The sequence below is a fragment of the Meriones unguiculatus genome, chromosome 14, assembly GCF_030254825.1.
Source record: "Meriones unguiculatus strain TT.TT164.6M chromosome 14, Bangor_MerUng_6.1, whole genome shotgun sequence".
NCBI lineage: Eukaryota > Metazoa > Chordata > Mammalia > Rodentia > Muridae > Meriones > Meriones unguiculatus.
The window spans coordinates 79937065-79962224 of record NC_083361.1 but is presented as its reverse complement, the minus strand read 5'-3'; the positions used below and the strand labels follow the sequence as shown (position 1 = coordinate 79962224).

At 39.7% G+C, this 25160-nt stretch overlaps 1 long non-coding RNA gene across 1 annotated transcript in view; it reads right to left on the bottom strand.

Annotated features, from left to right (window-relative positions):
* Nucleotides 1–25160, bottom strand: part of LOC132647262 (uncharacterized) — a 2298480-nt gene that overhangs the window by 1969194 nt on the left and 304126 nt on the right. The window contains exon 2 of the long non-coding RNA XR_009585629.1: nucleotides 9299–9342. This is a non-coding gene — a long non-coding RNA (uncharacterized LOC132647262). The remainder of the gene's footprint in view (nucleotides 1–9298; nucleotides 9343–25160) is intronic.

Below are 25160 nucleotides of genomic sequence, written 5' to 3'. Positions count from 1 at the left end.
CAACTGCACTTTTTTTTTTTTTAAATGCAGTTTATTCAGGAACATTGAACAATCCTCGGACCCCGGGGAAAGCCCGCCCACAGCTTAAATAGCCTCTGGGTAGCCACTTTTAATGACACATTGCATACAGCAGGTCACAGATATCTTGCATTTAAGAAATATTTCGAGAGGGGCAAGATGGCGGCGCCGGGAGGACTCTCATTCTGAGCAGCAGCACAGCAGGATCAGCACAGTGAACAGCAATCAGAACTCTCGGCCATAAAACACAGTCATTGTGTTTCCCAGGTGAGAGGATACCCCACAGTGGGGGATTCAATCAGCTTTTAACTCACCCGGCTAACCCGCGGAAGAGATCCCAGTTCCGCCAGACGCTTGGCTGCCTGCCGCCAGCCCCAGCCCCAGCCCAGAGCCACAAGCCAGTGTCTCTGGTCCCGGTCCCAGACTGAACCTTGGGCACCACACTATCAGAGACTGGAATTATCAGTCGAGAGATAACCCCAGGGTACAGGAAACGATTGGGACCGGCCTTAGGTCACCCAGACATCCCCTGAAAAAGACTCGGGCGGGTTCCACGGGCACCCCAGGAGCCAGCCCGGAGCCAGAGCCGGGGACCCAGGTTCCGGCACAGAGCCCTGCCTGCCTGCGCGCCTGATTTGCCGCCAGAGATAGAAACGGCGGGTCTGATCTCAGAGCACTCAGCTCACCCCCAACCTGAAAAGGTCCCCGGAAAATTACCCAGCTTAGGGAGCCACTCAGACTCCCAAAAGCCACAAAGGCAGACACAGGCAGTTTCTGCGCACCAGACAGCTGGCAGAGACTGAGCCGCCATCACATAGCTGTGCTCCAGGCACAGGCAAATTTCTGTGGCCAGCCAGCTGGCGGACACTGAGCAGTGTGCACCAGGGCAAAAAAAGACACTGGGAGTCCCTGTCTCCAGAGAATCCACAGGGAAGGAAGGAAACTGTACTGATCTAAATCACCCAATCCTTCCCTAGAAAAAGTCTAGCAGTCTAGTGGGGCCGAGGCGCCAGCACTCAGCTGTGCTCCAGACACAAGCACAAACAGTTGAGGCGCGCCTGATGTCCAACTGGGTCACAGCAGCTGATCATTAAATTTGCAACAAGAAACCCAGAAACAGGGCAGCTGCCCTCAGGACTTCCCTGGGTGAGAGGAGAACCCTCTCGACTAACAAAGACCACAGTTACCACTCAGGTCTATATCCCTGAGGTGAGCAACTCCTGAAAAAACACCAGCCATCCAGGGACTATACCCAAAAAGCTGAGAAGACATCCTTCAGGAAAATCCAGCTTTCTGCAAAGGGGATTCTCTCCACCACAGGATCCCCAGGAACCACCAGAAAATAACCCCAAACTCCTAAGGTAACACAATGGGTAGAGGCCAGCGTAAAAGCTCAAGCAACAAAAGACAGAGCAATATGGCATCTCCAGAACCCAGTTACCCAGGGGCAAGTAGCCCTGGACACCCCACCATAACTGAAATCCAAGAAGATGACCTAACAAGTATGCTCATGAAGATGATAACAGAGGAAACAAATAAGATTCGTAAAGACATAGAGGAAGATAAACTCAAACAGAATATTGCCATCCGTAAAGAAATAGAGGAAGCTGCAGCCAAACAGTTTATGGCCTTTAGAAAGGAAATGCTTAAAACACTGAATGAAATGAAAGAAACAGAGTTGAAGGAACTAAAAGAAAAACAGGAAAGTACAATCAGACAGGTGAAGGAAGTAAACAAAACAACTCAAGACCTGAAGATAGAATTGGAAAAATTAAAGAAAACACAAATGGAAGAAATAATGGAAAGGAAGAATCTAGGGAAGAAAACAGGAACTACAGAGGTAAGCATAACCAACAGACTACAAGAGATGGAAGAAAGAATCTCAGGTGTAGAAGATACAATGGAAGAAATCGATGTATCTGTCAAAGAAAATGTTAAATCTGAAAAATTCCTGACACAGACCATCCAAGAAATGCAAGACAATATGAAAAGACAAAACCTAAGAATAATAGGTATAGAGGAAAAAGAAGACTCCCTTCTCCAAGGCCCAGAAAATATTTTCAACAAAATCATTGAAGAAAATTTCCCCAAGCTAAAGGAGAGGCCAATTAGAATACATGAGGCCTACAGAACACCCAGCAAATTTGACCAGAAAAGAAAATCCTCCCGCCACATAATAATCAAAACAGTAAGTATACAGAACAAAGAAAAAATACTAAAAGCTACAAGGGAAAAAGGCCAAGTAACATATAATGGCAAACCCATTAGAATCACACCTGACTTTTCAACAGAGACTATGAAAGCCAGAAGGGCCTGGACAGATATCATGCAGTCCCTAAGAGAACACAGATGTCAGCCCAGGCTACTATACCCAGCAAAACTCTCAGTCCTCATAGATGGAGAAAACAAGATATTCAATGACAAAAACAAATTTCAACAATACCTACAAACAAATCCAGCATTACAGAAGACACTGGAAGGGAAAATACAACCCAAGAAAGCTACCTACATTCAAGAAAACACAGGAAATAAATAACCTCACTTCAGTAAAACAAAAAGCAACCAAGCACACAACCTGATGACCACAGTCAACATCAAAATCAAGAGATCTAACAGCCACTGGTCATTAATCTCTCTCAACATCAATGGACTCAACTCTCCAATAAAAAGACACAGATTAACAGAATGGATACGTAAACAAAACCCAGCAATCTGTTGCATACAAGAAACACACCTAAGACACAAAGATAGACATTACCTGAGGGTAAAGGGTTGGAAGACGACTTTCCAAGCAAACGGACCCAAGAAGCAAGCAGGAGTAGCCATTCTAATATCTGATAAAATAGACTTTCAACCAAAATTAATCAAAAGAGATGGGGAAGGACACTTCATACTCATCAAGGGAAAATTCCACCAGGAAGACATCACAATCCTGAACATCTATGCCCCAAATACAAGGGCACCCACATTTGTGAAAGAAACATTGATAAAATTTAAAGCACATATAGATCCACACACATTAATAGTGGGAGACTTCAACACCCCACTCTCAACAAAGGACAGGTCAACCAAACAGAAATTAAACAAAGAAACAATGTCTCTGATAGAGGTCATGAATCAAATGGACCTAACAGACATTTACAGAACTTTACACCCAAACACAAAAGAATTTACCTTCTTTTCAGCACCTCATGGAACCTTCTCCAAAATAGACCACATAGTGGGTCACAAAGCGCGCCTCAACAGATACAAGAAGATTGAAATAATCCCATGTATCTTGTCTGATCACCATGGAATAAAGCTGGACCTCAACAATAACAGAAATAACAAAAAGCCTACACACACATGGAAACTGAACAACTTGTTACTAAATGACAGCTGGGTCAGGGAAGAAATAAAGAAAGAAATTAAAGTCTTTCTAGAAATCAATGAAAATGAAGACACAACATACCCGAACTTGTGGGACACAATGAAAGCAGTGCTAAGAGGAAAGTTCATAGCACTAAGTGCCTTCAAGAAGAAATTCGAGACAGCTCATTCAAGCACCCTAATGGCTCACTTAAAAACCCTAGAAAAAGAAGAAGCAGACACACCAAGAAGGAGTAGACGGCTGGAAATAATCAAACTCAGGGCTGAAATCAATCAATTGGAAACAAATAAAACAATTCAAAGAATCAATGAAACCAAGAGCTGGTTCTTTGAGAAAATCAACAAGATCGACAAACCCTTAGCCAGGCTAACTAAAAGGCAGAGAGACACCACCCAAATCAACAAAATCAGAAATGAAAAGGGGGATATAACTACAGACACTGAGGAAATCCAAACAATCATTAGGACTTACTTCAAAAGTCTATATGCCACAAAATTTGAAAATCTAAATGAAATGGACAATTTTCTTGATCGATTTGACTTACCAAAGCTGAACCAGGACCAGGTAAATCAACTAAATAGACCTATATCCCCCAAAGAAATAGAAGCGGTCATCAAAAGTCTCCCATCCAAAAAAAGCCCAGGACCAGATGGCTTCAGCGCAGAATTCTACCAGACCTTCAAAGAAGAGCTAACACCAATTCTCTTCAAACTATTCCACAAAATAGAAACAGAAGGAATATTACCAAATTCATTCTATGAAGCCACAGTCACCTTGGTACCTAAACCTCACAAAGACTCAACAAAGAAAGAGAATTTCCGGCCAATCTCCCTTATGAACATTGATGCAAAAATACTTAATAAAATACTTGCAAACCGAATCCAAGAACACATCAAAGATATTATCCACTATGACCAAGTAGGCTTCATCCCAGGTATGCAGGGGTGGTTCAATATACGGAAATCCATCAATGTGATCCACCATATTAACAAACTGAAAGAAAAAAATCACATGATAATCTCCCTAGATGCTGAAAAAGCCTTTGACAAAATCCAACATCCATTCATGTTCAAAGTATTGGAGAGATCAGGGATACAAGGCACATATCTAAACATAGTAAAGGCGATATACAGCAAGCCTATAGCCAACATCAAACTGAATGGAGAGAAACTTAAAGCAATCCCACTGAAATCAGGGACAAGACAAGGCTGCCCACTCTCTCCATATCTCTTCAACATAGTGTTGGAAGTCCTTGCTAGAGCAATAAGACAGTTGAAGGAGATCAAGGGGATACAAATTGGAAAGGAAGAAGTCAAATTATCACTATTTGCAGATGATATGATAGTATACGTGAGTGACCCCAAAAACTCTACCAGGGAACTCCTACAGCTGATAAACACCTTCAGCAAAGTGGCAGGATACAAAATTAACTCAAAAAAATCAGTAGCCCTCCTGTATACAAAAGACAAAAGGGCGGAGAAAGAAATTAAGGAAACAACACCCTTCACAATAGCCACAAATGACATAAGGTACCTTGGAGTAACCCTAACCAAGGAAGTCAAAGACTTGTATGAAAAAAATTTCAAATCTCTGAAGAAAGAATTAGAAGAAGATATGAGAAGATGGAAAGATCTCCCATGCTCATGGCTTGGTAGGATTAACATAGTAAAAATGGCCATCTTACCAAAAGCAATCTACAGATTCAATGCAATGCCCATCAAATTACCAACACAATTCTTTACAGACCTGGAAAGGAAAATTCTCAACTTCATATGGAATAACAAGAAACCCAGAATTGCTAAAACAATCCTCTACAATAAAAGATCTTCTGGAGGTATCTCCATCCCTGATCTTAAGTTGTACTATAGAGCAACAGTTTTAAAAACTGCATGGTACTGGCATAGAAACAGAATGGTGGATCGATGGAACCGAACAGAGGACCCAGAAATAAACCCACACACTTATGGACACCTGATCTTTGACAAAACCATACAATGGAAAAAAGATAGCATCTTCAACAAATGGTGCTGGTCTAACTGGATAGCTACATGTAGAAAAATGAAAATAGATCCATACTTGTCACCCTGCACAAAACTGAAGTCCAAGTGGATCAAAGACCTCAACATAAAACCAGACACATTAAATCGGCTTGAAAAAAAAGTGGGAAATACCCTAGAACTCATTGGTACAGGGGGAAACTTCCTGAACAGAACACCAACAGCACAGGCTCTAAGAGCAACAACCAATAAATGGGACCTCATGAAACTGAAAAGCTTCTGTAAAGCAAAGGACACCGTCATCAAAACAAAGCGACCACCTACAGATTGGGAAAGAATCTTCACCAACCCTTTATCTGACAGAGGACTCATATCCAGTATATATAAAGAACTAAAGAAGCTGAAAAGCAGCAAACCAAGTAATCCACTTAAAAAATGGGGAACAGAGCTAAACAGAGAATTCTCTGTAGAGGAATACCGAATGGCAGAGAAGCACTTAAAGAAATGCTCAACCTCATTAGCCATTAGGGAAATGCAAATCAAAACAACCCTGAGATTTCACCTTACACCCATGAGAATGGCCAAGATCAAAAACTCAAGTGACAACACATGCTGGAGAGGTTGTGGAGAAAGGGGAACCCTTCTCCACTGCTGGTGGGAATGTAAACTTGTACAACCACTCTGGAAATCAATGTGGCGCTTTCTCAGACAACTAGGAATAGCGCTTCCTCAAGATCCAGCCATACCACTACTGGGCATATATCCAAAAGAGGCTCAAGTACACAAAAAGGACATTTGCTCAACCATGTTTGTAGCAGCTTTATTTGTAATAGCCAGAAGCTGGAAACAACCGAGATGCCCCTCAATTGAAGAATGGATGCAGAAATTGTGGTACATCTACACAATGGAATATTACTCAGCAATGAAAAATAAGGAAATCATGAAATTTGCAGGTAAATGGTGGGATCTGGAAAGGATCATCCTGAGTGAGTTGTCTCAGAAGCAAAAAGACACACATGGTATATACTCACTCATATAGACATACAACATAGGACAAACCCACTAAAACCTGTGCATCTAAAGAAACTAAGCAAGAGAGAGGACCCTAACTAAAACGTCCAATCCCCATCCAGAAAGGCAAAGAGGATGGACATCAGAAGAAGAAGAAAACAGGAAACAACCTAGGAACCTACCACAGAGGGCCTCTGAAAGCCTCTGCCCTTCAGACTATCAAAGCAGATGCTGAGCCTGATGGGCAACTGTTGGGCAGAGTGAATGGAATTTTAGGTAAGAACTGGGAAATAGTAAGAGCTGGAGAGGACAGGGTCTCCACAAGGAGAGCAACAGAACAAGAAAATTTGAACATAGGGAACTTCCCAGAGACTCATACTCCAACCAAGGACTATTCATGGAGATAACCTAGAACCCCTGCACAGATGTAGCCCAGGGCAGTTCAGAGTCCAATTGGGTTACATAGTAATGTGAAGAGGGACTGCCTCTGACATACTCTGATTGGCCTGCTCTTTGATCACCTCCCTCTGGGGGGGAGCAGCCTTACCAGGCCATAGTAGAGGACAATGTAGCCACTTTTGATGTGAACTGACAGACTAAGATCAGAAAGGAGAGGAGAACCTCCCCTATTAGTGGACTTGGGGAGTGGCATGCAAGCAGAGGGAGGAGGGAGGGTGATATTGGGATGGGAGGAGGGAGGGGCTTATGGGGGGATGCAGAATGAATAGTGTAATTGATGAAAAATTTAAGAAAAAAGGGAAAAAAATAATTTAAGAACCTTAAATGACTTTCAAAATTGGAGGAAAAGATGGAGTTAGTCAATTGGCATGGAGCACGTCTCGCCCCTGGGGGCAATGGTCTCCTGAACCTACTCAGACCTCGGACACCACCACTGCTAGTTCTAGAACTGATGCAGGATGTTCCAACGAGGGGTTAAGGCTTCTCATAATATTTCCTATAAGCCCACACCTGTTTGTCTATATCCCCCATTTTTATTCATTATTAGCCAGAAAGAGCCAAGTAATTGTGGTAATGATACTTGCTTTTTTGCCCAATGCTGGAATGCTAGTAAAGTTAGGTATGCCCTGGTTACTCGCATGCCTCACTGGGTGCCTATGCCCATTGATGCCCCTCACGCTATGACTCTCTTCAGACAGAAAAGGGATCTTGGAACTACAGCCACCATTGTTACTACCATCTCATTGACGGCTGTTGGAGCTACCACCAGGGCATTAGCCATGAGTCATACTGGGCAGACTGCTCAGACCCTGAATAATCATTTAGCCAATGTAGCTCATGCCTTAGTTGTACATAAAAGAATTAATGCTCAACTAAAAGGAAGCTTGATGGTGTTCAATCAGAGGATTGACCTCTTGCAGGAGCAAATTGATACCCCATGGCAAATCGCTCAACCTGGCTGTCAATGAAAGTATGCTGGACTTTGTGTCACTAGCATACAACATGAGAATTTTTCCTGCGCTGCAAATCTGTCTAAACAATTGTCGAGCTATATTTTAGGTAATTGGACTGGAGAATTCGATACTACGATGGAGCAGCTGAGAGTGGCCATTGTCACAGTAAATTCTACCGAAGTGGACGCAGGACTAGCCACAGGATTATCAACATGGATTGCTGCAGCCATGAATCACCTGAAGGAATGGGCGGGCATGGGAGTGTTAGCAGGCCTTCTGGTGTTGGTCTCCTTGGTTTGCCTGTGGTATATATGCAAGATTAGAGTCTCACAACAGTGTGATGCAGCCATGATCATTCAGGCCTTTACAGCCATTGAAGCAGGACATTCTCCCCAAGCATGGTTGGATACCATAAAAAGCTAAAATGATATGCTCAGGATGCGAGGCTAAGCACTGCACTCAGGGTCAGCCGCTTTGGACCCAGAGAAGAGCATGTCTGATTGCATGCGGGTTGATGCCCCAGGTCCCGCCTCTGAGAAAAAGGTATTGGACGGGTCTGATGCTCTTTGGGTGGATGACACCTAAATGAACATCTGTACAAAGTCCCAATTTATTTCTAATATCAGAGATCAGACCTCTACTCTTGCCTGATGCGTCTAAAACAAAAAGGGGGAACTGTAGAGAGCTGCGGAATGCTATGCTGGTTTCTGCCTTCCACCTTCCCGATGGTGAGTGCTCTCTGTCACGAACAACTCCACATTTGGCTAAGGCCGAGGATCTGGCTTGCTTCCATGTATGTGGACCTATCTGCATTGCCCCCGTGGCACGCCTGGGTTGGCTACCCAGAGGCTATTTAAGCTGTGGGCTGGCTTTCCCCGGGGTCCGAGGATTGTTCAATGTTCCTGAATAAACTGCATTGAAAAAAAAATAAAATAAAATAAAATAAAAAAAAAAAAAAAAGAAATATTTCACTACACAAAAAGAGGCGCAAACACCAAAAACACCTCTTGAACAAACTACCTAGTGCAATTCACAAGGCAAAGGGTGAGGTGTCTGTGTTTCAGTGATTTGCAACCCTGTTATATAGGTGTATGGGACCTTCCACACAGTATATAAATTATTGTTTAGGAAAGAAACAGGACTGTTCTTTTGTATGATAAATCCTCCAATTTTGAGATAACAGTTACTTCCACTTTTACAACTCACAAATAACGTCAAAAGGCCTGCTTCCCCTAACTTACTACATTAACTTCTCTCATTCCTGTATGTTTTTCAAATTAACTGTTAGATGAAAAGAACAAATAGGGTACTTAAACATGTATCCATTAACATTTTCCAGAGTTCACGGCTTAATATTTTAATATTCTTTCAAACCCACAGGTATGAAAAACAACGAAATGTTTCTTACTTATTTTGAGCATTATGATGCTAGAATGACTGTAGAATATACACTCAACAGAATGAGCCAGAATTAAAACATGATCACTTACCAGTCGGTGTTTATCTCAGCATTCATTTTTGAACAAAATTCATCCTAAAAGAATAAAAATAAAATCTATAATTAATATATCATAATAAAACATAAAAACATTCACCTCACATGAGAGTTTTGCTCACTCATTTAACTCCTGGCTATCTGTCTTCCCCACCTGTAATTCTTATCACAGAATGACAGCAGCTGAATTCTGGCCCATGATAGCTGGCAAGTAGCTAATTTAGCTGCATACCAATCGGGGACACCTATGGCTGGAGATTACAGAGAACATGTCTTGGGTGAGGAAGGAGTACCTTACTGAGATGGAGGGTGGAAGAAGATTCATTTTAGCAGCTTTCCATTTTAAGATAAACTACCTTTCTAATGAAGATTGAACATCTTACCAAAGTCCTCTTTCTTGATTAGCTTCCTTAGGTGTACAGATTTTAGTATGAGTATCCTATATCATATGTCTAATATTCACTTATAATTGAGTATATACCATGGGTGGTCTGGGATACCTCACTCATGGTGATCATTTCTAGAACCCACCATTTACCTGCAAATTTTATGATTTCTTTGTTTTTAATTGCTGAGTAGTGCTCCATTGTGTAAATATGCCAACATTTCTGTATCCATTCCTCAACTGAAGTATTTCTGGGTTGCTTCCAGCTTCTGGGTATTACAAATAAAGCTGCTATGAACATGGTTGAGCAAATGTCCTTGTTGTATACTTGAGCATCTTTTGGATATATGCCTAGGAGTGGTATAGCTGGATCTTGAGGAAGCGCTATTCCTAATTGTCTGAGAAAGCACCAGATTGATTTCCAAAGTGGATATACAAGTTTTCATTTCCATCAGCAGTGGAGGAGGGTTCCTTTTTCTCTGCATCCACAGGGATCTGGACAGGAGCCTATCACAGAAGGACTCTGAAAGACTCTACCCAGCAGGGCATCAAAACATATGCTAAGATTCATAGCCAAACATTTTGCAGAGTGGAGGGAATCTTATTTATGGAAGAAGGGGGAGATAGAAAGACCTGGAGGGAACAGGAGATCTACAAGAAGAGCAACAGAACCAAAAAATCTGGCACAGGGGTCTTTTTTGAGACTGATACTCCAAACAAGGACGGTGCATAGAGATTACTTAGAACCACTGCACAGATGTAGCCCATGACATGTTCAGTCTCCGAGCATGTTCCCTAGTAATGGGAACAGGGACTGTCTCTGACAGGAACTCAATGGCTGGCTCTTTAATCACCTCCACCTGAGGGAGAGCAGCTTTATCAGTCCACAGAGGAAGACAAAGAAGCCAGTCCTAATGAGACCTGATAGATTAGGGTCAGATGGAAGGGGAGGAGGACCTCCCCTATCATTGGACTGGGGGAGGGGCATAGGAGAAGACAAGGGCCAAAGGGTGGGACTGGGAGGGGATGAGGGAGGGGACTTTAGCTGGGATACAAAGCAAATAAACTGTAATTAATAAAAATAAATTTTAGAAACAAGATAAACTACACATTGGTCTTAAAAGCAAAAATGAAATCCATGTGGCCAGAAGTGATACATCAGTCTTCTGGCAGAGTCCTAGTTCTTGGCTTAATTCCAGGGGACAGAAGTTGGAACCCCCACTAACCTCAAGACTTTCAGAAGTGAAGTCCCCTTCTGGAAAGCTTGACAGTGTGCTCACCGCTTGAGAGAAATATGTGCTCCCAAACATTAATTTGCTCCAAGACGCCAAAGAAGTGATTTTTAAATCCTGAACTCATCCCAAACTCACAATCAATATAGCTAGACTTGCACTTTTCCCACCATTGAAATGCGGGAGAAGTAGAAAATTTATTTATTTGTTCCACAAATGTTTATTGTTTGTGTTTCAAGTACAACATTTGTTTTGTGTAATTACGATCACCACAAACTGAGAAAGCTGCTTGTTTGAATTTAAATTGTATAAATAGGTGAGGAACAGATATTCCATATTTTTAAGGTCCAAGTACAGGACAGATTATTTTTCATTTTTTAGCTTGTTTTATTTTTTGAGATTATCATGTAGTTAAATCATTCCCCTATACCTTTTTCTTCCTCCAAACACTCACAGAGAGCCCTCCTTGCTCTCTTTCATATTCATGGCCTTTATTCCATTAATTTCATGTGCATACATGAATATATATGTGTAGTCATACCTCCCTTAAGATATAAAAACAACTTTTTCAGTGAGAATAATTTTTCTTATATGTTAATTTTTAGGGTTGGTCAGTTTGTATTAATAACCAGTTGCTGTGGTGTTCCCTTTGGAAGACACTTTTTCCTGCTCTTGGCGTAATTTAGTCGATTATAATCCTTTGTGTAGGCTCAAAAACTCCTGGACTCCTCACCCTATTTACTTTAGCATGTCTGCTATTTCAGCTCACATTTAGGCAATCATGTTGTTGAATCTTTATTGGTGCAGCTACTGAAATTCATAGATGACAAAAATCCCATAGCAACTCTCAAATCCTCTGGTTTCTACAATTGGACTACCACCACACCCAGCCCAGTGATCCTTGAGCTTTAGGTGTGGGAGTTGATTGTATATATATATATAAAACACATTGGTTGGTGTTTTTGTACTAGGACCCACAATTTGTAATGGTCTCCTAGGCAACTCTCCAGGCTACTAAAGTAATGAATTTTGGAGGAGAACCTGTAACCACCACTTAACTCACCCAGAATAATTCCTAGTTACAGTCTAAGTATCTGTCTTAATGGCCACAGATAACTACAGTCCCCAATCCCTCATCAAGAAAACTTCCCTTTACAACAGGCAGAAATTATTTTTAATAAGGGAAATTAAGACATTGAGAGACAGTCGCAGAAGCTAAAGATGAGTGAGTGGAGTTGGCAACTTTAGTGTTGAGTGTTTAAGGTAGACCAATGAATATTCAATAATTTAAATTACACTAACATACTATTAGAAGAAAAAAGAGGTTGATTTTAAGTGAGTAAATTGATAAAGAACAGTATATAGAGAGAGTTCTAGAGCAATGATAAGGCCATAGCTTTACAGGTGAGACTCTCATGATTTTCACAAGAACACAGGAAAAATTATCTTGGCAATTGATTGCCTACATTTGCTTTATAATTTTTCAATGCTGAATAGATGTTCAGGACTAAATCGCAAGTCAAATTCTTCAGCATAAAATGTCACATTTGACTGTGAAGTGATCTGTGAGACACTGAACTACCCTTTCTTCAGTTACAGAGTAGCCTTAAAAGATTGAGAAATGATAGAAGTCTTCAAACTGGGTTGCAATCCCATGTCAATAATTTAAAATAACCGTTCAAGTTTGCTTCTTACTGCTTTGAGAAACACCATGTGATAAAGGTGACTTGGAGGAGGAATGGTTGATTTCAGCTTACTCCCTTCAGCCCACATGGGAAGTCACACAAGGAACTCTGGCAGCCACTTGGAGATGGGAAATGAAAGAAGGACAGTGGAAGAAAGCGGCTTCCCACGAATGCTCATCCTGTTTCCTTTACTTTTTTTTTTTATATTTATGTATTCTTTTTATATAACCCAGAATCATCTTCTTATGTGTGGTACATTCACAGGAAATTGAGCCCTCCCATGTTTGTCATTAATAAGCAAATACCCCATTTACTTGCCTACAAGCCAATCTAAGGGAGACATTTTCGCAACTCAAGTTCTCTCTTTCCAAATGGCCTTGGCCTGTGTTCACAAAAGAACAAAGAAGAGAGGAAGGGAAGGGAAGGGAAGGGAGGGGAGGGGAGGGGAGGGGAGGGGAGGGGAGGGGAGGGGAGGGGAGGGGAGGGGAGGGGAGGGGAGGGAAGGGAAGGGAAGGGAAGGGAAGGGAAGGGAAGGGAAGGGAAGGGAAGGGAAGGGAAGGGAAGGGAAGGGAAGGGAAGGGAAGGGGAAAAACAACAACAACAACAAAAAAACCAAAAACCCTTACTGGTAGAATGATAAAATGATTATATCCATGATATTTTATTATAAATAAAATGAGGAAGTAACCTTATTTCAATTACATGTGGGGTGATAAAATATTCAACAGTTGGGAATTAGCTGTTTGTCACTGATGCTAATTTTGCTTTGAAAATACTTAAAGTGAGATTCGCACATGTGCACATGAGTGTGAGTGCTCACAAGAGTACACATAGTTATATAATAGCCTTGCTCTTTAATGATGGCATACATTCAAATTTCGTTGAATTATCTAAGAATTCAACATAGGCACAGTCATGATCGCCTATGGATGTTTTCAGAGCTCTGTGTGTGCATGCGTGTACACTATAGTGATGCTCAGAATTTATGTGTGTGTCCCCACTGTCATGATGCTGAGACTGTCTGGTACTTGTGTCCCCACCTAAGGATGCTCAGAGTGCCTGGTGTGGAGATGCTTGGTTCGTCCACACTGCGGAGATGTTTTGTTGTAAGTTTTGTCTGTCTTACAAGTATCATTTCACTATGTATACATTTTTTTTTTTCATTTTTGCTGGTTATTTTGTCTTTAAAATTCGCCAGGGAAATTTTGGTCTGAAGTTAAGGCTAGTATTCCTGAACTCCCACAAAAAGCCTTTGATAGGCTCTATGAAGAAGAAAATCCACATTAATTTAAGCTTTATACAAGCATCAAGTATAAGGCTGCTTACTATGATTCGGGGTAAATGAATCTATAATGCACATCAAATTTTATTTCTTCATACATTAAACAAGGTTTGTCATGATCCATGACCCTGGGCTGGCAGGAAAATAATTCAAAATTATTTACAGAAATGGAAGGCATGGGCTTGCTATGTGTTAATTCGTTGTTTGCAATATACTTAGGGAACATTACTACAGCAAACTCTGTGACTTGTCTGTGGGTGGAGGGTGCACTTCTGTGCTTCCGTTTGTATTTGTGTCACACGTGTGTGTGTGTGTTGCAACTCGTACATCTTAAATTTCCACTAGGTACCCTGGCAGTTCCAATTGGCACTCAGTACTTTGCTTCCCCCACCCCCCGCAAAAAAATAAAAGCATCATTTAAAGAAAAAAAAATAAAATCTACTCTCTACCATGAAAATACATAGATGGATAATATATTAAACATGCTGTTATTTATGAATACTGAACATTACTAGACATTTTATCTCTTTAATTTTATGATTCTTGGCTTAATATTTAAATAATTAAAACAATTGAATTGTTACATTGAGATTAGGTACAAGTTAAAATATGAATGAGTGGGGCTTCTCCAGATTTATCTACAAAGTTAGCTTTTATCCAAACAAAAAAAATTAATTAAATAATTTTTTATTCTCTTTATATCCAGGTTGTAGTCCCTCCTCCTCTCCCAGCTCCACCCTCCATCCCTCTCCCTTTCACCCTTGCTTTTTTCTCAGAATAGGGGAGCTCCCTTTCCCATCCACACCAGCTCGTCAAGGTGTATCAGGCCTGAGTGTGGGCTTTGCCTGTGACCTGGCAAAGCAGGATGCCAGAGAGGGTTGGGGGAGGAATTCTAATCCAGCAAAATATCCTATGAAAATGAAGGATACCAAAGGATTTTTGATGAAATATAAGGGGTTTGGCCAAAATGTTCTTTATTCTCTGACTTTTTTTTCTTTTTCTTTTTTTTTTTTTTTTTTTTTTTTTTTTTTGAGCTGACCTCCTCTTCCACAACCTTGGTTATTCTGTTTAAGGTCCATTGGAATGATAATTGTCCAGTTAATTTTTGTTACCTTTTAAGTCTTCACAGCCCCAGGATCTGAGCAAACATCTCACTACGTGTATGAAATGCTATTATATAATTCAGGAGTGTTATCATGTTATACTGCAGTGTTATGACACTTTGAGATTGCTGTATATATGTTTTTATAACATGCATTTACAGAATAATATTTATCCATATAACCTACTTAAAAGTTCCTCACAAGTGCTTTTGAAATTTTCCAAGTTTTACTTCAGTCTGACCTGAGCCCAGTGTAGTAAGACAGTGTAGTGTGAAATTTGGTTAAATAGGGTTTTTACATGCTGATTCTACTACCGACTAATCACAAAAAAATTATGAACCCATTCTAACATTGAGCTTGTGCATGAAGTGTAACTAGAATATCAGCTGTGTAAACATCAATCCCACAGGCATGCATTTACATATGCCAATTTTCATTATTCGGAGATAATATCTAAGCACATGTCTTAAAATAGTTCCAATGATGACTTCACGAAGTTATCATTGTCTTAATTTAATAGGATGTGAATCTAGATGCAGCTGGAGGGCTGTGAGTTATCAAAAAAAGTCTCTGCTATAGGCAATAATTTTAATGTTAATTAACTCCATCTGGAAGGAAAAGCAGGTGCTGAAATTGATCACTTAAGTACAGAAAGCAAAAGCTGTTTACTAAACTCTCCCTAAATTAATTTGAGCTTGTGGTTAAATTGCTTTCAAGTCGCTTTTCTATGAATGCCTCATACCAAATGCTGAAATTGGAAAAAGAAGTAGACCAAGCAGATTCTAATGAAATGTAACAAATTGTTCTGAAAGGTCACCTAAAAATAAAATTACATTTTAAAAATGAAAAAAATGCAATATTCATTTTTTTTCTTCAATAGCAGGTAGAATTCGGGGCAAGAAAAAATTATCTCCCACGTGTGGTGCACAAATCATTCCATTCACCTGCATCAGATTAATGTGAGAGCACTACAAATGGTAGAATTCTGGGCTGTCTGCCAAACATATGGAAATAGATTTCCAGCAAGGCCTGGGAATGTGTATTTTTACAAATACCTAGGCATCTTTTAGTGTTATTCAAATGCAACTGTTCTCCTAAGACCAGAGAAATAGCAAATCTCACTGATAATGACACAAGGACCTGAAAAAGAATGAATGAGGACTGTGAGTTTCTCTGAGAGAAAACCAGAGACAAACAGAGTATATCACGAAGACTCAAATGCCAGGATCAAAACTCTCTGTGTTGCTTACAACTTAAATGGCTACAGTGGTGGTAGTGGAGAGTTAGTGCATTTGCCTCCTGCCACTCTCTAGTTCCTTCACAGAAAGCCTATACTTTTAATCTTCTCAGAATCTTCCTTAGTGGTCTGATTTGTTTGTCCACTGTCTTCCAAAGTGAGGCTCCATAGAGTTGATATTGCTCAGGTACACGGAATCAGGGGTGTGGAGCCTGAAACTGAGAAATCTACTTTTTTTTCTTTTTATTATCAGTTACATTTTATTAACTCTGTATCTCAGCTGTATCCCACTCCTTCACTCCCTCCCAATTCCACCCTCCTTCCCTCTTCTCCTCCCTGCCCTTTCCAAGTCCACTGATTGGGGAAGACCTCCTCCCCTTTCATCTGACCCTGTTTTATCAGGTATCTTCAGGACTGGCTGCAAAGTCCTCCTCTGTGGCCTAGCAGGACTGCTCCTCCCTCTGGAGGTGGGGTGGTCAAAGAGCCTGCCATTGAGTTCCTGTCAGAAATAGTCCCTGTTCCCCTTACTAGGAACACCCACTTGGTTACTGAGCTACCATGGGCTACATCTGAACATGTTTCTAGGTATGCCATGAGGTTTGCAGACCACTGTGTACCCTTTATGGTCTTTTTTTTTTTTTTAACTAGTCAACGTCTCTGAGCATGCCTCGTGGGTGAGAGGGTATGCATTGTATGAAATATGACAACAGTGTCTCTTGCTTCTCTGTCAGACAGAAAATTGACTGCTGCAGTCACAAGGGTCTCAAAGACAAAGAATCAGATATTTCCTGCATCTCACTGCTTTTTGGAGAGCTCTTTGTTTACCGCCAAACGTATCTTTATAGTAAATATTAACACTGTTTTGAATATTCTCCTCATTTTTTCCAGTGCATCTCAGATACAGACGTCAATGGGCAAAGTGTGTCTCACACCTGCTGAAGAAACCTAGTTTCAAACTGCGAGCATCTGGCACATCCACTCTTCCCACTGTCTCCAGAAATGCCTCTCCCGCTCAAACACCATTCAAGGAAGCTGTGGACTTCATCAAACCAGACCACGCCCATAATGTAGAATCACAAGATTGATTTGCTTAACTTACCAAGACCGAAATTAAGATATATTGGCATTTAGCTGGCAGTGTTTCTAACATTCCCTTTGGATCAGTTCAAGGCCTGCTCATGCCCATGCTTCCACGAGGACACCCTTTACTTTTTAAAGGCTCCTGCTGTATGGATATGAAAGCAGTAGCAGCAGAGCCTGCTATGCTTCCTGACTGCAGACTGAAAACAGCATTATAGTTTGTTATCATGAAATAAACATTCTGAAGTGAGATGATATCTGTGAAAGCACGTTTAAGTTCAAACAATTGTATGCTCATAATGTGTTAAAGGTATTTTTTTGTGTAGAGTTTTTTCAAGTAGTTACTGATGAATAAAAATGTTTTATATTTTATATCATAATCAATACTGTCTTCATATACTATCCATGTAATGATTATTTTTTAGATAAGTGTATAACACGAACTGTTATTGTAAACATTTATCTTGTTTTGAATTGTGTGCCTGCCTGTGTGTATGTGTGTTGTCATCAGAGGCCAGATGATGGTGTTGGGTCTTCTGGAGCTGGAATTACAGGCAGTGGTGAGCTGCTTTATATGGGTGGTGGGAAGAGAACTTGGGTCCTCTACAAGAGCAGTATGTGCTCTTAACAACTGAGTCATCTCTCCAGTCTATGTGCATGTCCCTGTGTGTGTGTTTGTCTCTTTCTCTTTGTGTGTCTATGTGTGTGTTTATGTTATCTATTTATTTAACACTTTTAAAACATAAAGCCTATATAATTTCAGGAGGAAGGATAATTTTCACACTTTCCTAATTGTAAAATTACTCTAAGGTACTTTTTAGAAAGCTATATTTTTTTTCAGTGTCTCCCCTGGAACATTATTGAGGTCTGAGTAGGAACTCCAAAGATATTATATATAATCAAAGATATGACAAGTATATTACAGAATTTCATAGGATAGAAACAAGGGAAATACTATTGAAAACACTAACATTGTTTAGGATATTTAAAAAAAACAAAATATGAGCCAAAGCCAAACAATTCTTACATTTTATCTAATAAAATTGTAAAAGTTTAATGTGGGAGATAGGATTGTTTACTTTGCCAAAATGCTTGGTTTGTTAAAATACTTGTTTTAATGCATACCCAGTTGTTATTTACCCTTAAAATAAATGGAAAAAAGAACAAGTATTTCCTTAGAACAAAGAATATTCTTAAAAGATCTCAACACAGCAAGACCAAATTATGATGTACTAGTAATGAATTTGATTCTGGACACTTAATGCAATTCATAAGTCTTTCCCATTCACTATAAAAATCCTGGGAGGATTAGCCGACATTGGAAAAGTGAGAGTGAAAGGTCTACTCCACATGGTTACTGAGGGAAATAGCCATCATCTTGTGAAGTCATCAGGGCTTGAAGTCTATTCCATGATGAAGGCCCTAGAAAGCGTAGGGTGTAGCTATCACTTGATCATGTCTCCATCTCAAGGACAAAGCGCCACATAGCTCTGTGATCTGTAGTTCTCCACCCATGGTCCACAACTAGTCTATTATAAGTGAAAGTAAGCTTGAAAGTGTAACAGATGTGAAATATAAGCCTGCTAATATGGTCTAGTTCCACTTCTTACCTAATGGGTGTCCTCTACAACTACATATCTGTAAATAATGTCAAATCAGAGAGGAATCTCAGACAAAAAGGAGAAGATATCATAGGCTAGAACTCTGCCTCTAGAAGCTTACATTCACAGAAGATGGCATGGAGGCCCCACTAAGCTTCAAGGACCCTGCATTGAAGAAATACAATGTGTAATACATGTTTAGTTACAGAGAACCAAGTGCATTCGGCAAACCAGGCATGTATGAGATAAATTAGATGAATTAGAACTATAAAATTTTTAGACATCTAAAATATTCAGACAGGGTAATATTATTTAAAGGTATAACTATAAAAAAAAGACATGCCATGTTTGTCTTATTGAAATAAAATTGAATTTAATACAGAGTTAAGAAAAATATAAACAAATATTTTTAAAAAATGCTTCAGATCCTTCCACAGCAAAAAGCTAATAATGATTCATGTGCATTGTTTAATTTTTATTGGAAAAAATCCTTTTCAGACAAACATTATTCTCCTTTGACAGGTATGATCAGAATTCTGAAGAAAATAGATTTACATCACACAATTACTAAATGTCTAAACTGAAAAAAACAACAACAGTTTCTTTTTTTTTTTTCTTTTTTTTTTAATTTTATTTTTTTTTATCAGTTACATTTTATTAACTCTGTATCCCAGCCGTGTCCCGATCCCTCATTCCCTCCCAGTCCCTCCCTCCCTTCCTCCCTCATCTCCACCGTGCCCCTTTCCAAGTCCACTGATGGGGACTTGGAAAAATTGCAGAAATGTCATAGGAAATCAGACCTTGACACATAACAAGGTGTTAAATGACCAAACCTTTGGCAGAATACAGGGAATCATAAGAAAGAAGGGGAGTTAGTCTGATGGGGAAAGGACAGGAGCTCCACAAGGACCAAATATATCTGGGCACAGGGTCTTTTCTGAGACTGACATTCAACCAAGGACCATGTATGGATATAACCTAGAACCTCCACTCAGATGTAGCCTGTGGTAGCTCAGTAACCAATTGGTTTCCCAAAGTGAGGGGAACAGGGACTATTTCTAACAGGAACTCGATGACTGGCTCTTTGGTCTCCCCACCCCCGAAGGGAGGAGCAGTCCTGTTAGGCCACAGAGGAGGGCTTTGCAGCCAGTCCTGAAGATACCTGATAAAACAGGATCAGATGAATGGGGAGATATCCTGTTGCATATCTCCATGAATTTTAACAACAACAGTTTCTAAGCACTGCCTGGGTCTCCCAGTATTGAGGACGGAACATCACATATGTCTTTCTGGCATGAAGAAGGGATGCATTGGCAATCTAGGATTCCTTTCTGGGACTCCTACCTTGACAAAGAAGAACAGCGCTCCTCAGAAGCTACAAGACTTTCTTTAATGAAGTCATAATCTAGTCACTCCCAGACTCAGCAAGCCTGCTGCTCTTATGTCTAACATTTCTGCACTACGGGACCATGGACATGTAAAACAAATAGGCAAGATCATTGAGGTTTCAAATAACCCTTCTCTGACTTTTCCTTCCAATTTCACAAGAATTGGCAGCTAATTAGCAGCTCATTAGCAACATTGATAAACCATGTGACAAAAACAAATGTTGTGGGAACAGAAGGGACAGAGCTTTTCTGATGAATATGAAATGGAATGTGCAGCTAAAATCACATCACTGAACTAGCTTCTCAGGATTCATGCCTGATCTGATGTGTTCTGAGTATTTCACTCACTCAGATATTTATTAACCACCATAGCTCACTCACGGCTGTGTAGTAGTTGTTTTTTTTCTTTTTTTTTGGGGGGGGGAACAGTAAAAACCATTACTCTCCTCCAAAGAACTCATGAAATAGGAAGTGAGTAAGGAATCTGCACATTTTCTTTGCAAATGAGTTTCATGTGGCAGGAATATAATATTTCATAGGGAAGCACTATGGGGACACCACACACACCATCACAACCACCGTAACCACCACGCCACACACTGGTTAATTACACTGCTATTAAAATAGTCTGAACAATTAATCTGTAAATAAGCTTAATGGAGGATAAACATGGTATTTTATAATGAAGCACTTTGTGAAGGAACGTATATACCGCCACCACCATGAAGGCATATTTTCTAGTTAGAGGCTATTCAAAGAGATGTAACATCTTCCCACAAGGCTTTGGCATGTATAAGAAAATGACCTCTTTCTCAAAGGAAGACCATAGGCTGCTCAGTTTCCAAGTGGGTTCCCTAGTAAGGGGAGCAGGGGCTGTCTCTAACATGAACTCAGTGGCACACTCTGATCACCTTCCCCTGGGGAGGGCAGCTTTGCCAGGCCACAGAGGAAGATGATGCAGCCAGCCTTGATGAGACCTGCTGGGATAGGGTTAGATAGAAGGGGAGGAGGACCCCCCCCCATCAGGGAACTAGGGAAGAGGCATGGGGTAGAAGCCAGAGGGTGGGGGGGACTGGGAGGAGATGGGAGAGGGGGCTACAGATGCTATACAAAGTGAATAAATTGTTGTAAGTTATGATTAGTATTTACTAATAATTATCTTTTAGTAATGCTTGCTGTTATTCCTAAACAGCTGTATAACCGAATGACCACACACAGACTGGGTTTATTTAGTTAATCTAGAACACAATACTGAGCAATAGTTACTCCATCTTAAACCTCCAAGCCCTCAGAGTTTTCTAACATTTAGATTTCACCCATTATACCTGGGTTTTGTGAAATCTTAGGTCTGGTTCATGGTGCAAGTCCTCCAAGATCTGTCCTCCAGCTCTCTCTCCTAGCTCTCCTCTCGCCCTTTCTCTTCCCATTTGTTTGCTGCCCTTTGCTCCTCCCCTCTTCCCTGTCCTCTGGCTCCTCCCATCGTATAACATTGTGGCTAGTTGCTTTATTTTGGCCTATTTACACAAAGTTGAGACAGGATGCTTAGAATAAGTATCACAATGCAATTTCAAGAGGAGTAGTTTGTTCTGGTTTATGGTTTAAGTAGTTACAGTCTCTGCCAGGAGCAAAGGTGTCTTTGTAATGGCTGGTGCTTGTGATGTGTCTTCTTCACTCTTGGTGTGTCAGGCAGAGGCCAACTCTGTAGGAAGCAAACCTGATGTGTGACATTCAAAGTTTTCATCTAGTGACTTAACTTCAAATATGAAGCCCAATATCCTATAATCCCTAAAATCTCCCAGAACAACCTGACCAAGTAGTGACCATATTCAAAAATATGAGTCTGTGGGGCGTTTTAATCCCAAACCAGAACAGTGTCTTTCATATGATGATAGTAATAACCATTCCTTATATTCAATAGATTCTTAAAAGAGTATCTTACTTAGAAATATAACATACAACATGTTTCTGAGTCTCCCGCTGTAGCTTAAAATGCTACATTAATTCCATTTTGTTGCACTTACAGTAGCTGTGTCTCTTATCTTCGAAATAGCCAACAGTTGCATTCCACGGTTTGAGTAGAGATGGCTGTCTTATGCACTAAGGGAACCCTCTAAACTGTTGTGGAAAATAGCGGGGCCGAAAAGAGAGATAAAAGCTGTCAATTTCTCAGATGAGTTTCCTCCTTCCCACTTAATCCTAGGTTTGTGTTAAGTAAACAACTGAAGCTAAGTGTGACAAGGCCAATACTTAACTGGTCAACTGACAAATTTGATGGGTGACAATGATAGGTTTATACAGAAGATGAAATTCTAACTGGTATCTGAAGGGTTATTAAAAAGTTACACAAGGTGTTATTACAAACTCAACCATAAAAGAAACTTTTTAATTTATCAATATCTATAGATTTCTTTTCTCAACTTCTTTAAACTATGTTGCATCGACCCTCAACAAACATTCCACATCCATCAGCTTCTTGTCCTTTTCAGGCTTACCTCTCTCTCATAGTCTTACACATACAGATTCAGAGACAGAAATTCATCTTTTCAGATTTTAAAACAAATTCTCTGCTCTTACATAATTTGTGTACACATGCATATGGGAAAGCAAGGTAAGAGAAACTGAGATTTTGAAGTTAGTTTCACTCTCTTTTAAACATCAATACAGTGGGACTTGGTAAAACTAAATCCTTTTCAACTTCCATATGCATAAAACTATAGTGCTTTTTAGGTCTGCTTCAGTGTTTCCTTTATTTTTCAAGCAAGACTCATGGGCATTTATGTATGCAAAAGTATAAAGTGGGCTGCAAACTGGTTCATAGCCCAAGGTACACCAGTGGGATTTGAACCACTACAGTTAGACATCCAGGTCTTAATTATATGACCCCTTTCATAACATTACTGATTAAGAATACAAATCAGAGACAACTTATGTTACTTTCAAAGGACAGGGAACCAAAGTGTATGTTTTCTGTAAGTTACTGATGCTTCTGAAGTATCAAAATTCATTCAGCATGCAGTGAACAAGCTTTGCATCCAAGATTGGGTCTAAATTTGGACGTTGCCAAAAAGTAGCTATGTAACCGGCTAAGTTACTTAACCTCTCTATGTTTCTGTGAAGCCCAGACGATGGTAAGCTCCAAGAGTTTTGTGGGGCAAGAAATGTGGAAATGCTGCCTCAGAAGCAGGAACAACATAAGCATTTAATTCTGTCTCTTCCTCTCCTTACTGCTGGAAAACTTGAATTTTAAACTCTATGGCAAAACTGGCTAATACTCTGTTCTCTCTTTGTGCCTTGTGATGTCAATAAATCTCAAGGACTTAGAAGTTATTTCAAGGTCAAACATTTAACAATAAGTCATTAATTACATTTTCCGTTAGTAAATCATTATAAGAAAAAAATCATTATGTGACCTTTTTTTTTTTTGGATACAGTGATCCAATAAAAGTTACATTAGCTGGAGTTTCAGGAACATTAGTCTAATGTTCTTTCAAAGATTGCCTAATCTGAGCAGTGTAATAAGTTTGTGTGAAAAGCATAAAGCATGTAATATATAATAAAATTTGGACGTTAATGAGCCATCTTGGCATACTGACTAGTACTATAACTCAATGCTGAGCATTCTTTAATTAATGAATTAAAAAAGCTTAGTGTATTCTCTAAATGTTACATGTGACTACAGTACATAGCCCTTATTTTGTATCTTACTATGAGACCAATTTGAAATGAATCTTAAGTGATCTTGATTATGAAAGTAGAAGAAAAATTAAGTACAACATAAAGAGACAGTGGTTACTTTACTTTCTAGAACATTCTTTTCCTGAAAAGATTAATAATTCTACTTATCTTTTGATTATATATGTGTGTGTGTTTTTAAAAGTCTCCCATAAAACATGTACTATAACATGAATGTAAATAAGCCTCTGAACTTCTTTATTGAAAGATTTCATGAACAATAGACCAGTAGAACATTTCAAAGAATAGTTTATTCTTTCTTTTACCTATAGCCTTTAAAATGGCTTTGTCCTACCTTTCCTCTACCTGTAGCCTTTTGAAAGTTTTATCATTTGTGTTTTATGCCTATCATAGCATTGGTTCAATATGAACAGAAACTTTTCACAGCTGTATGCATTTTTCTCAGTGTTCCACTCAAGATTTTAAATGTATGGTTAGTGAAGAGGTGCTGAAAAATGAGTAGGGGCAATAAGAAGTTGTTAGTCTATGCTAAAATATTGCTCTAAAATATTATATGATTTTTCTGGAGTGTTATCAGCCGTAACAGAACATTATGGCCTATTGTATTATAATAAGGATAAATAAAATCACTGTCATTTATTTCTGCCAAGTCTTCATTTTTAAGATACATGCTTGGAGAAAATGCTTTTTTTGTTTAAGATATATTATTTTTACAGTACTCTCCCTGCATGTATATCTACACAACAGAAGAGTGCACCAGATCTCATTATAGATGTTTATGAGTCACCATGTGGTTGCTGGGAATTGGACTCAGTACATTTGGAAGAACAGCCAGTGTTCTTAATCTCTGAGCCATTTCTCCAGCCCAGGAAAATGCTTCTGAAGATCAATACCACTGTTTTGATTATTAAATCATAATTTCATAAGTCGCAACCTCCAAAAAGAACAAAAACAGTTTATCACTCCTTAACAGGGAGGCATGACTTACAAGGAGGTCACTATGTTAGTAAATATTTACCTTTGTTAGATTGTTAGTAAATATTTACCTTTGGAGTGTTCATTCCAGAGAAAATTCCAAAAAGTAAATATATAGAATCTAGATACTTTAACTCTTCTTCAAGAAATTCAAATGTAAGACTATTACCAGTCATACTCAATGACTATTAGACTA